The sequence below is a fragment of the Marmota marmota genome, unplaced genomic scaffold (genome assembly GCF_001458135.2).
Source record: "Marmota marmota marmota unplaced genomic scaffold, marMar, whole genome shotgun sequence".
Classification (NCBI taxonomy): domain Eukaryota; kingdom Metazoa; phylum Chordata; class Mammalia; order Rodentia; family Sciuridae; genus Marmota; species Marmota marmota.
Window position 1 is genome coordinate 16,974,535 of NW_026000075.1, and position 12,441 is coordinate 16,986,975.

At 34.1% G+C, this 12,441-nt stretch overlaps 1 long non-coding RNA gene across 1 annotated transcript in view; it reads right to left on the bottom strand.

Moving 5' to 3' along the window:
- Positions 1 to 12,441, bottom strand: part of LOC125620069 — a 266,716-nt gene that overhangs the window by 111,769 nt on the left and 142,506 nt on the right. The gene's annotated exons all lie outside the window — the stretch shown is intronic.

The window sequence follows — 12,441 nt, forward strand, 5'->3', positions numbered from 1 at the left end:
ATATATATATATATAGTTATAGGTGGACACAATATCTTTATTTTATATGGTGCTGAGGATCGAACCCCGTGCCGTGCCTCACACATGCTAGGCAAGTGCTCCACCTCTGAGCCACAATCCCAGCCCAACATTTCATTTATTTTTTTAATGGAAAATGTGGTTCTTTATATTTTTGTGTTTATTACAAAGTCAGTTATAGATGTATAATTATTTCATATTTCTGTTGTTAATTAAAATATACAATATTTATAAATATTCACTGTATGTTGAACACTATGCTAAATTTCTAAAAATCATGTTCATTTTATCCAAACAGAAAACTTATGAGACAATACAAATATCATACAAAGTTTATAGATGAGGAGACTGAGACTTAAGGAGGTCAGATAAATGCCGAAAATCACGCAAAGATTCTGGGGACAAGTGTATGGAGTACTGTATAGGTGTCATATGTTAGGGGTGCCTGAGTGGCAAACCACTCCGCTCGTGCTAGGCATGTGAGTGGCAAACTGCTTACCCTGTAGGCACAGCCCTGGGCATAAGACTACATGTTGCAGTCACAGTGCTTATTCCATGGCCCGCTCCTTGATTGGTTGCTGCAAGGACAGTTCGCCAGAAATTGTATTGGTGGTTGCCTGTAATCTGCTTAGCTACTGCCGAGTATATATAGATGGTAACTACGAAATAAAATCAGATCTGCTTCCACCTTGGTCTCTGGAGGTCTTGATTCTGACTCTGCAGTCACACTCTCCTCTACCCTGTTCTGTGGAACCCCTCACTGGACAAGAGAAAGCCCATGCAAAAAATAAGTGGCAGAATTGGCAGTTAAACCTAATGATATGATCACAGAGCCTATTACTGTAGAATAAAATCCTATTATCTAGTCACAGGAACTCTAACTTTCCAGTAATACCAACATTAATGTGTATACTAAGATTACTTGTAACATAATTATTTGCATTTCCCTGATGGCTAAAGATTTTGAACATTTTTTTTATATAATTGTCGACCATTTTGGAGTACCATGCATTAGCAAATTCAATATGCTTAATTATTTCCTTTAGTAATCTCTGAGTACCTTTTGGGACTAGAGAAACACCACTCAAAATCATTAACATAAAATAATGTATAGGGTCAATAAGTAATAAATAAAAAAATTATTCTTCTTATTCTCTTTACTGCAGGTAAAATAAAGAAATTCAAACTATACAGACTTTGGGGGGAGTGAAGGCTACAGTGTTTGAGAAACCATAAAGCCAATCCTATAGAAAAGCTCACAAAGATATGGAATTCTGTGGACTGAAAATGGGTCATCATCCAATGTATATAGAAAGAAAAGTCACTGGGTACATCCATGCCCTTTGAAATCAGACAACTGAACTCTACGAAGAGGAGATTATGCCAACATTGTCTAAAGCTGGATAGGTAGAAAAAAAGAATACATAAGTAAGTAATGAGATCAATTGAGATATATGAGTCAGCTTGGTTAAAAGCATAGTTTCAGGAAGAGCCTGCAAAGCATTACATAAATAAAATAATTATCATGACATGGATATAATATGATAACCCAATTTTGTAATCCAATTCAACAAACATTTATTGAAAACTTATTACATATTCTACATAGTAATAAATGATGCATCAAACATGATACTATTTCCTGAGAATACAACCATGACATGATTCCTCTTTATTATAATTGTTTCTATATATTAATTGTACAAAATAATGGGTTTCTGTTGACATTAACATGAATGCATATAATGTACCTTGATCATATCCACCCGGGCCTGTTACACTCTTTAGCTTCCCCTTCTACCTCCCATTGGTCCCCTTTCCCATTAATTAATGGTCAGCTTCCTTCTTTCATGTCATCTTCTTGTTTTTCTTTATAGATTCCAAATATGAGAAAAAAATGTAGTACTTGTCTTTCTGAGTATGACATAATTCTTAGTCTTACTATGTACCTACTAGAATGAATCAGTAACATTGTCAAATTTGATTTAATTTGGGAAAATTTTACCTTCTACATTAATGTCATAGAGTATGAATTAAGCTGGACAGCTCAAAAAAAAAGCTGATGGTAAGACTATTTTGATGATCAAAGATAATGTTAATATGAGAAAGGATAAAATAATTCTACATGAATTTAAAACCTTAAAGTAGCAAATAAAAAGCAATATATTAGAAATACATAAGTACAGCTTAAAGTGAAATATAGAAAGTAAACACCATTCTAAATATAGAAGCATTTAAAGATATCACAAAAGGAAATACTGACTAATGTGATATATGAAATTAAACTATTTTAAGATCACCATTTCCTTGAGGTTATTAAGAGGTAAGGAATGAACCAGGCATGGCGGCATATGCCTGTAATTCCAGTGGGTTGGGAGGTTAAGGCAGGAGAATCCTGTGTTCAAAGCCAGCCTCAACAACTTAGCAAGGTCCTAAGCAACTTAGTGAGATCCTGTCACAAAATAAAATTGAAAAAAAAAAAAAAAGGGGTTGGGAAGGCTGGGGATATGGCTCAGTGGTTAAGAGCCCCTGGGTTCAATTCCCAGTATCAAAAAAAAAAAAAAAAGTGCAATGAATGGAAAAAATAGTCTCCAAAATTCAACTTCGCTAAAAATATTTGTCAAAAATTTTTAAGATTAACTCATAAACTTGATAAAAAATGCAAAATTTATACTAATTTATCTATAAAAAGGGTGTATGGAGTTCCAAAAGACAATTCACCAGGAAATAAATAAAATTATCTCAACATTTAATTATCCAATCATACAATTCAAAAAAGGTCCATTTTAAGAACAATAATATGTTACTTCTAATTTTCATCCAAACTTTTTAAAGACATTAACCATCATTAGAGTCAATAGAGTAGGAGAAATTAAAGATAATGGAACAAAATTAATGACAATTAGCTTTTTTTATTTTGACAATTACCTTTTTAAGAAAATCAAAAAGAGTTTGAGATAGAGCTTAATGATACTCATTTTTTAAATACCCTCTTTTCCTCAGACTTCAGAGGAAAATGAAAAGATTTTTATGTGGAGACTATGATCCACTGAAATGAGGAAAGTTGGGCAAAAAGTCTTGATGTTGGCTAAGTGAGAGGTGAGACAGGAAAAAGAAGGAATTAAGAATATCAGAATAGGGAAAGCCCAGAGTAGACAATGCAAGGAGGTTTCCAAACAGCAGCAAGAATAAAAGTTAGCTTTGTGAATTTATGGTACACTCAGCCTCTTAAAGTTTGGAAATTGCTTCTTCTTACTCCCTTACTTCTACCCACAACCTCTGAACAGCAGAGAGTAGCTCCTTTGTTCCTCTGCCATCTACTCATAGACTGAAAGGTTGAGTGCCTAAAAATCAATAGTGTGCCAGGGAGAGAACAGTGTACCTTTTTTTAACTAACTACATAATTAACAAAAAAGCCCATGGATGGAGAAGTTCAGTGAGGTAAGCGAAATGTTAATATTTGGAGAAAAGTTATTACATCCTTGAAAGTCCCACGTGAAATGAAGAGATAATTTCCAAGGAGAATAGAACAAGTTGAAAAGTACAGACTTGGTAATTATGAAATTAAGTATCATGATACCATTAAATCACATAATTATTTCTCGAGAGGTCTTTTTAATATCCTCATCTTTACACAACTTACTAAACTTACTAAAACTTGAACTGAAATCTTTTGAATTTGTTTTCATAAGATTTTTTGAGAGACTGAAACTTAAATGGTGCTTATATTATGGGAGGTGTGTATATAAAAATCAAGAGTCTGTGTTTACCACAAATATAGTGGGGTACTAGAGGACTAGTCACATTCCAAACCTTGACTGATTGGCTAACCAACATGCCATTTCGTCTAAAGCCTTTCAATGTGGTCGTGTTCCCTCAGTTACCAACTTTTTTTCCAAGGACAGACAATTCCTTAGTCGGCCTCCTCTTCTCCCTAACCCAGATCACACATAGACACCTGTCATTGAAGGAATAGAATTTTTCCAAAGTCACTTACCAATTTTCTACCCTTACAGCTTCACCATTCCATCTAGTTTTAACACCCCAAAGGGATATCTGCAACTAGCCATAATTCACCACCTCCTAAATTTGGCTTGGATACTTAATTATTGTGTGACCTTGGGCAAATTATTTTATTTTTCTACATCTTAAATTGTTATCTTCAAAAAGGAATGTTAGAGCATGCATTTGAATATCACATATGGAACTTGGGGGATAGTACAGGCTTAATAAATAATAGTATCCTTGCTGCTTCTCATGCCCCAGTAGGCCTTTATCCTTCAAAATCTCCCCAATTTTCTCCCCAGCTTTCCCTCAGGCCTTCACACAGTTCTGTTTATGAAATGTGAAACTTCCTATAGTGGTAGACTGCCTTTCCCACAAGTTTCCCTCAGATTCCCTCTAAGGATAACCATCTCCTCTGTTTTCTTGCTTTCTTTTCTTTGTACCCACCCTTGAACCCAGGGGTACTTAACAACTGAGCCCTTTTTATGTTTTATTTTGAGACAGGGCCTCGCCAGATTACTCAGGAACTTTCTATGTTTGAACTCAGGATCTTCCTGCCTCAGCCTCCTGAGCCGCTGGGATTACAGGACCCCTTATTTTCTTGCCATATTCAATACAAAATGTTCTAAAAGATTGCCACTAATAACATTATCAGATTGTCCTTTTGGTTCTGTTCAGCTCTAATGTTCCTAGAATGAGGAACTAATTAATGGAGGCCAAAGAATCACATGGTGACTAAAGATTTCATAGGACATCTTGTTAGTTGCTGTATAACGGAGAAAAGCAGCAGTAAACAGTATAACTGAATATCAATTTTAATAGTGTAAAGTACAGCCACAGAATAAATAAAATTTAGCAACATTTATGAATTTTAATTATTTATTTATAAGAAAGCAGTTTTTAATGTGGCACATGCCTGTAATACCAGCAACCCAGAAGGCTGATGCAGAAAAGTTGTAATTCGAAGCCAGTCTTGGCAATTTAACTAGCCCCTCAATAACTTGGACGCTGTCTCAAAATAAAAAATAAAAATGGCTGGGGATGGGACTGCGTGCCCTGTGTTCTCTATAAATAAAGATACTTATTTAATTTATTTTTTTATATTTTATTTTTTAACTTTTATTTGTTTTTATTTATATATGACATCAGAATGTATTCTAACATGTAATTATACATGGACAGTAGAATGTATTTTAACATGTAATTATTCAGAAGAATGAGAAGTTATACATGATCATAACTTATTCTTCTGTTTGTACATGATATAGAGATGCACTGGTCATTTACTCATATATGAACACAAGAAAGTTATCCCCATTTCATTCTACTGTTTTTCCCATTGCAATCCCCTCTCTTTTTCCCTAATCTAGTGGAACCCCCCCCCCCACACACACACACACACACCCCTATGGTGAGTCAGCATCCACATATCAGAAAAAACATTCAGCCTTTGGTTTTTAGGATTGGCTTATTTCACTTAGCATGACAGTCCCAGTTCCATACATTTATTGGCAAATGCCAAAATTTCATTCTTCTTCTTTGTGGCTGAATAATATTCCATTGTGTATATGTACTACACTTTCTTTATCCATTCATCCATTGAAAGACATCTAGGTTGGTTCCACAGCTTAGCTATTATGAATTGAGCTGCTATGAACACTGATGTGGATGCATCTCTATAGTAAACTGATTTTAAGTACTTTGGGTATGTACTGAGGAGTGGGATAACTGGGTCAAATGGGTGGTTCCAATGAGTGCACCAATTTGTAGCCCCACCAGCAATGTATGAGTGTACCTTTTCCCCCACATCCTCACCAATATTGTTACTTGTATTTTTGATAATTGCCATTCTGACTCAAGTGAGATGGAATCTCAGTATAGTTTTTTTTAATATTTATTTTTTAGTTGTAGGTGGACACACAATATCTTTATTTCATTTTTATGTGGTGCTGAGGATCAAACTCAGTGCCTCACACATGCCAGATGAGGGCTCTACCTCTGAGCCACAACCCCAGCCCAACACTGCTCTATTTGCTGTCAATTTCAAAGATAAAGCAACTACTCATAACATTGCATGCAAAATAAAAAAAGTAATTTCAGACATGCACAGCAGATCACTATAGCCTTTAGTCTTATATGTTAAAAAACATTTGACAGACATGTCCTTGCTGTCCAAGTGGTGTACCCTAGCCAGTTGTGTCTGGTTTGTCTCATGGCCTATAAATTTCAATTTGCTAAGCTTCCACTTAGTAGGGACCACATGTAATGTGGGAAAGTGTGAAGGAGTACAGACAATAAACAGTGACTGGTCATGCTATAGAATGTATGCAGCCTTAACACCATTTGTATAGTAATTTTTATATATTATGTTAAATATGTACAATTATTTCATTTTGCAATAATCTTTTTAGCATCAATGAACCACAAAAAGATTAAATCCAGGAAATAAGTTGAATAAAAAAATTCAGGACTAGTAAATAATGATGAACATGACTTGCATAAAATATGTGTTGACATTTCTCACCGACCATAAGAGAAGTCATAGTGCTATTACAGACCACTTAACCACCAGATCAGAAATCTCCAAAGAAGTAACAACGTGTAGTTAAAACGATTAGTACTTTGAAAGACAAAATCATATTAGTAGATTTTGATTTAATTTGTTATGGAAAGTAAGTTTCATATCACTCTTTAAAAAATGCTTCTCATTTGGATTAAATGACTATCCTAAATTAATTTCCTTCTTTTTTAATCCCAAACTTTCTTGTATATATCCAAGAAGAATAGAGACAATAGTTTTTGAGTTAGTTTTGTTTTAAAAACTTTGCAAACTATTACTTCATGGGTGTTTTAAATTAGTTTCAATGGGTGTTTTGAATAAAAAGTCAGTTAGATTAATCCTAATAGCAATTATATTTCTATCTAAGTCATAGACATTACATAATTTTTTGGAAATTAATTCTATAATGAAATATCTGAGGATGTTTCAGTCAGCTTTTTTGCTACTGTGACCAAGATCTGACAAGAAAAAGGTCCCATCTCCTTCAACCACTCCCTACTTGCCTTCAATTACCATCCAGTTTATCCTCTATTAGGGGATTAACTCATTGATTGGGTTAAAGCTCTCATAAACCAATCATTTCACCTCTAGACCTTCTTGTATTGTCTCACACATAAGCTTTTGAGGGACAACTCATATCTAAACCAATCTTATATCTAAACCATAACAGAGGAATACTGTGTATGATTCTAAAATAGTTTAAATTTCAAACATGAAAAGGAAGATAAAATTATAGATGTTTTTGGATCACAAGAAGATGGAAAAGGACTGAAAATTCATAGAATGTAACATATTTTAAATTGACTAAATACACCCCAAATTAATAGTACCTCCATAAAATCTGTTGTACGCTACAGATTCAATACACACATACATACACATTCAAATGAAATATTGCTCAATTTCTCTTTGCTGCTGATCATTAATTAAGTTATAAAAATATTTTAGACTTCATTAAACAACCTGGTACACTAACACAAGTGTCCAATAGTGGTATGTTACAAAAAAAAAACAAAAAAAAAACTGTGCTATTTTACATTCAATGCTATTTTCTCAAACTTTTTTTTTTTTGGGGGGGGGGAGGGGCGGAATCTAATAAAATATCCAAAAAAAAAATTAACATTTCCAGAAAATTGAAAATATTGGAACCAAAAATTGTAAAAGTCTTCTTTGCTATGGATCATATATTTTGTCTCTCAAAAATTGACAATTTGAAACCACAACTCCCTATGTGATGATAATGAGGTACAGGGAGATGATTAGGTCTTGAGAACAGATCCCTCAGGAATGGGATAAACATCATCATAAAATGGATCCCAGAGAGCACTCAAGTATTTGCCTCACCACATAAAGATACAACAATTTGACAATCTGCAACCTCAAGGAAACCTGACCATGCTGATGCCCTGATCTCAAATTCCTAGCCTCCAGAACTGTCAGAGATAAATTTCTGTTGTTTTTAACTTACACTGTCTATGAAACTCTGTTAAAGCAGCCTAAATTAACTAAGACACCTACAGAAATAAACAAAAAAGAACTTAGAGAAAAAAATTGGGGGATGGTGGTTATCAGGGATTGCACTTAGGGGTACTCAATGTGTGCACCACCATACCTGGCTGGAACTTAGAAAATTTGATGACAGCTAAGTGTACATTATTTTGAAAATCTAGAAAAAGTTGCAGATTAAATTTTCTTCTAAGTAAGAAAATTTTCTTTTGAAAGAAAATTTGAAGGCAACCCTCTTATTAAAATAAATTAATATTATATGCTAAATTAGAATGAAATTGAGTTATTTGATTTTTTGCAACATCTAGTTTGGCAATACATATTTTTTAAAAACTATAATCAGTTCATGTTACATAAAAATTTTTGTTAAGGAAAGTTGTACTTACTAAAAATAATTAGTAACAACTAAAACACTTAAATTGTTTATGTTGCAATAAAAAATAGAATGGAAATATTATTTAGCAGAATTAATTCTAAGCTCACAGATATCTTAGAAAAATATAGAGAGTTTTTAATTAAAGATTTTTTTTGGCTTATAGAACCTTCACAACAAAAGCATTGAACAATTGTTAAGGGATTAGCCATAAAATGCTACTTTGAAAGAAATTGCATGCATTTTATTTTATTTTATTTTTTAAATGTGAGTATTTAAATAAATTTTAAAAGGACATTTTCAGTGCCATGATTTTAGACAAAGTTATGGCTATGAAGTTGAATAATATATATTAATATGAATCAAAGACAATCATGCTGCTTGTGTAATTTTTTAATATTTTGTTTTGCTTTGATATATACAAGGACATATTTTATGTATACAAATAATTGTATTTTAAAAAGTGTTTTTGAACAAAGGAGTTTTATGTATTTACCAGTACCAGACAAATAAACCATAGAAAAAATAAATGTCAACTTTATAACTTTTTTAATTATTTTCAAATTTGGTTTTACTCTCTAAAGTATTCTGTTTTGAATTTAAAAATGATGAATTCCTCTTATGCACAAATAAAGTCATCTTAGAGCCATCTGGAGCTCTCCTTCTCCTTCCCTGTCCTGATTTCACATGCAATAGAACATTATATTCTACCAAGTTTTGAGCTTATTTTCTTGTTCATCTTTACTTCACTAGCTTATTTTACATCATCAATGTCTTGTAAAATGTATGGTAACCTCCTATTTTTCTTTCTTTCATTCTTTTTTTTTTTTTTTTTTGATCAGGTATTGAACATTGAATCCAGGCATGTTCTACCACAGAACCACATCTCCAGAACTTTTTAAATTTTCTTTTTTTTTCTTTTTCTTTCTTTCCTTTTCTTTCTTTCTTTCTTTTCTTTTCTTTGAGACAGGATCTCACTAAGTTGTAGAGACTGGCCTCAAACAAATGAACCTCCTTCCCAAGCCTCCTGAGTACCTTGTGCCACCACATGTAGCTAGTTGACACTCATGTCTCTATTCTATATACTTTTAATTCATTCGACCTAATGCTGTAATATGAATTTTCAAAAGTGAAAATCAGATGTTCCTATTTAAATGCATTAATTTCCTTATTCAGGTTATTAGCCAAAGTCTAAACTCTAAATTCCTTAGATAAAATTTTAATTTATTCCATAATTTAGTCTCTGCCTTTGTCTTCGACCACACATCTTATTCCAATTCACTCATCTCAACCTACAGGCACATTCTTTTTGCCTTTACACTTGACTTTTTCTCCCTTCTGGAGTAAGCAACTGTCTTAGGTACTTAGAAATCCTTTTGAAAGAATTCAAAACCTAGATAAATGGCTTTTTTCTTTTTTCCTCTGAAGACTTCTTTGTTCATGTTGCAAAGTTTAAATTACACTTTTGTTTGTGCCACTGTCTGTGGTTGGTGTAGATATGTGTGTATGTAATAGCACTTACCATACTTGATGTTAATTATTAACTTTAGAGACTATGGACTTTGAGACACTGAGAGGCAATATTTCAATGCCTATTGAAAAGAAATACTCAGAAAAATCTTTGGTTCTTCAAGGTTGGATGGAAGAATGAATGACATACACAGACTATTCAAGTTTATTTATATTTTACTCTATTTTGCATTTCTTTTGTACATTCAAGCATGCACAAAACCAATGCAAAACTTATGGAATACAAATGATGCTAAAACTGAACTAATAATGAATTTAAAAAAATTTCAGACAGCTTTGATTTGCTAGTTATTCATTCTTTATCTTTTGTTTGGCTTCCTAGATTTAAAAATTTATCCTCGTAAATGGTATTCCTTGAAATTGTAAAGAACACCTGCATTTGTGTATTTAAGTAAAAAAATTCTTGATTATTTAATAATCTAGTTTTAGTTAAGATTATCATTATTATAAATTGAATAAAATATACTGTATTTCAAAACTTTCATGTTTAAATTATAATTTACTTTAAATCAATATTATTATAACTAGAAAACTGAATTTCTTTGTCAAGTTATTTAACTGACAGAGGTGTATATGTAAAACAAATTTGGGGATTAAATTTCAATATAAAGTGAAAATTTGTGATTGTACAAAGATTTTCCTATTTCAACTCGGTCATGAAATAGCCTAGAATTATCCAATAATTTATTTTACTTGAATTAAATATGTCATTTTCCAAACCTATAGGTTTTATATCTGTATTTGTCCAAAATTGGCTATTTTAGAAATTTTGGCAGGCACAAGTAGATTAAAAATAGTTGAAATTATATTTGCTAATTGGTGGCATTTTAATTATAATTTTTGCTATCTAATCTTATAAATATTGAGTTCAGATTTGTCTGTATGTTTGAAAGTGTAGAAGTTCTGAAATCTATATCTGTATTAATATTGGTCATAATCATAAAGATCAAAATTGGAGATGATGAAGATAACAATTGAACATGGCATGGCGGCGGGCACGGAGAGATCAAGTCTCTGACCTCTTCAGCTGTGTGGGCATAGGGAGTAGTAAACCGTCTAAATGCTGTTTGCTCAGGATCACTAGCTAATGCTGAGCTGACGTGGATCTGGGGCGAACAGTCTGGGCCTCTCAGAACACACACCAAGCCCAGATCGGCTGAATTCAAGCTCCCGTTCCCCTGCTTCTCGCAGACAAACTGCTGTGTCTCAGCACTAAACGATCCCGCTGAAACAACAGGATTGAAACGGGGCTTGGGAGAGCCAGTCAGGACCTACCCGTTGCATTGGTCACCCGGCAAAGGGAACGAACTGTCGCCATTTGCATGGGATACCACCATGGCAGAGAACTGATGTCACCAGAATGCGGTGGGGGAGATAACTTCATTGAAACCAGCGGCGACAGGTGTGTAACCCTCTAGCCTTCCCTCTCCACACATCGGGGAAACCTTAAGGGCCCCTCCCAGCTCTCCCTTGAGCGCGATAGTCAGACCCAGGGAATCAGGAGTGGCGTGGGACCGGCGGCGTGGAACTCTCGGCTACCGCTCCCACCAGTGCTGACAACTGAGGCCTTTGCACCAGCTACCGGGGGCGTGGCTACCGGAGGGCAAGCAAAATTCGCTGAGGGTTCTCAGCCCCAAGCTCTACAAACTTAGGGTCTGAGGGAATGGCAAACAGGGAGAGTGTGCCCAGTCATTCATGAAAACAGGGCTCCCGGGAGCAGCAGACCTGGCGTGTAGCCAGTATTGTGATGAGCATCACCGGTGAGTGGGGCCTGGTTTGAGGAAAAGAGGGGAAGTGACTAGACACAAGAGAAGGCCCTAGGCACCCAAGATTGGAGACCCGCCCAGTCTGGGAGGAGGAGCTGCTGCACAGTGATTGGTTCCCGCATATTGAGAGAAGGTTGGCCCGGTGGGCACAACTCCACCTACTGGAAGAGAAGTTAATCAAACTCTAAGACTGCATTTATTAATTTTTTTTTAATTTCGGTTTTTTTTTTTCATTTTCATTTTTTGTTGTTGTTTTTTATAATTTTTTTAAATTTTTTTTTTAATTTTAATTTTAATTTTTTTTATTATTTTTTAATTTTTTTTCTTTTTTTCTTTTCTATTTTTTTCTTTTGTTTTTTTCATTTCTTTTCAATTTTCTTATTCCCCCTTCCTTGAATTCTACCTGCTTACTCTCATTCTCTTTAGTGACTTCTTCCTTCCCTCCTAATACCTTTCCTTCCAAGCATCAAATAAATTTATAGGAGTAAACAGTAACTCAGCAGTCAAACAGAACAAGAACTAACATGAGCAGCATGAAAAAGCAAGGAAGAAAAGGAGTACAAACAATGCAGGACAGCATAAATATTCAGGAGGATCTAGAGTCATCAGAAAAATGGTCAAATAAAGAACTCAAGGAATACCTTAGACAGATGGAATGGAACCTTAAAGAGGATATGAGACAG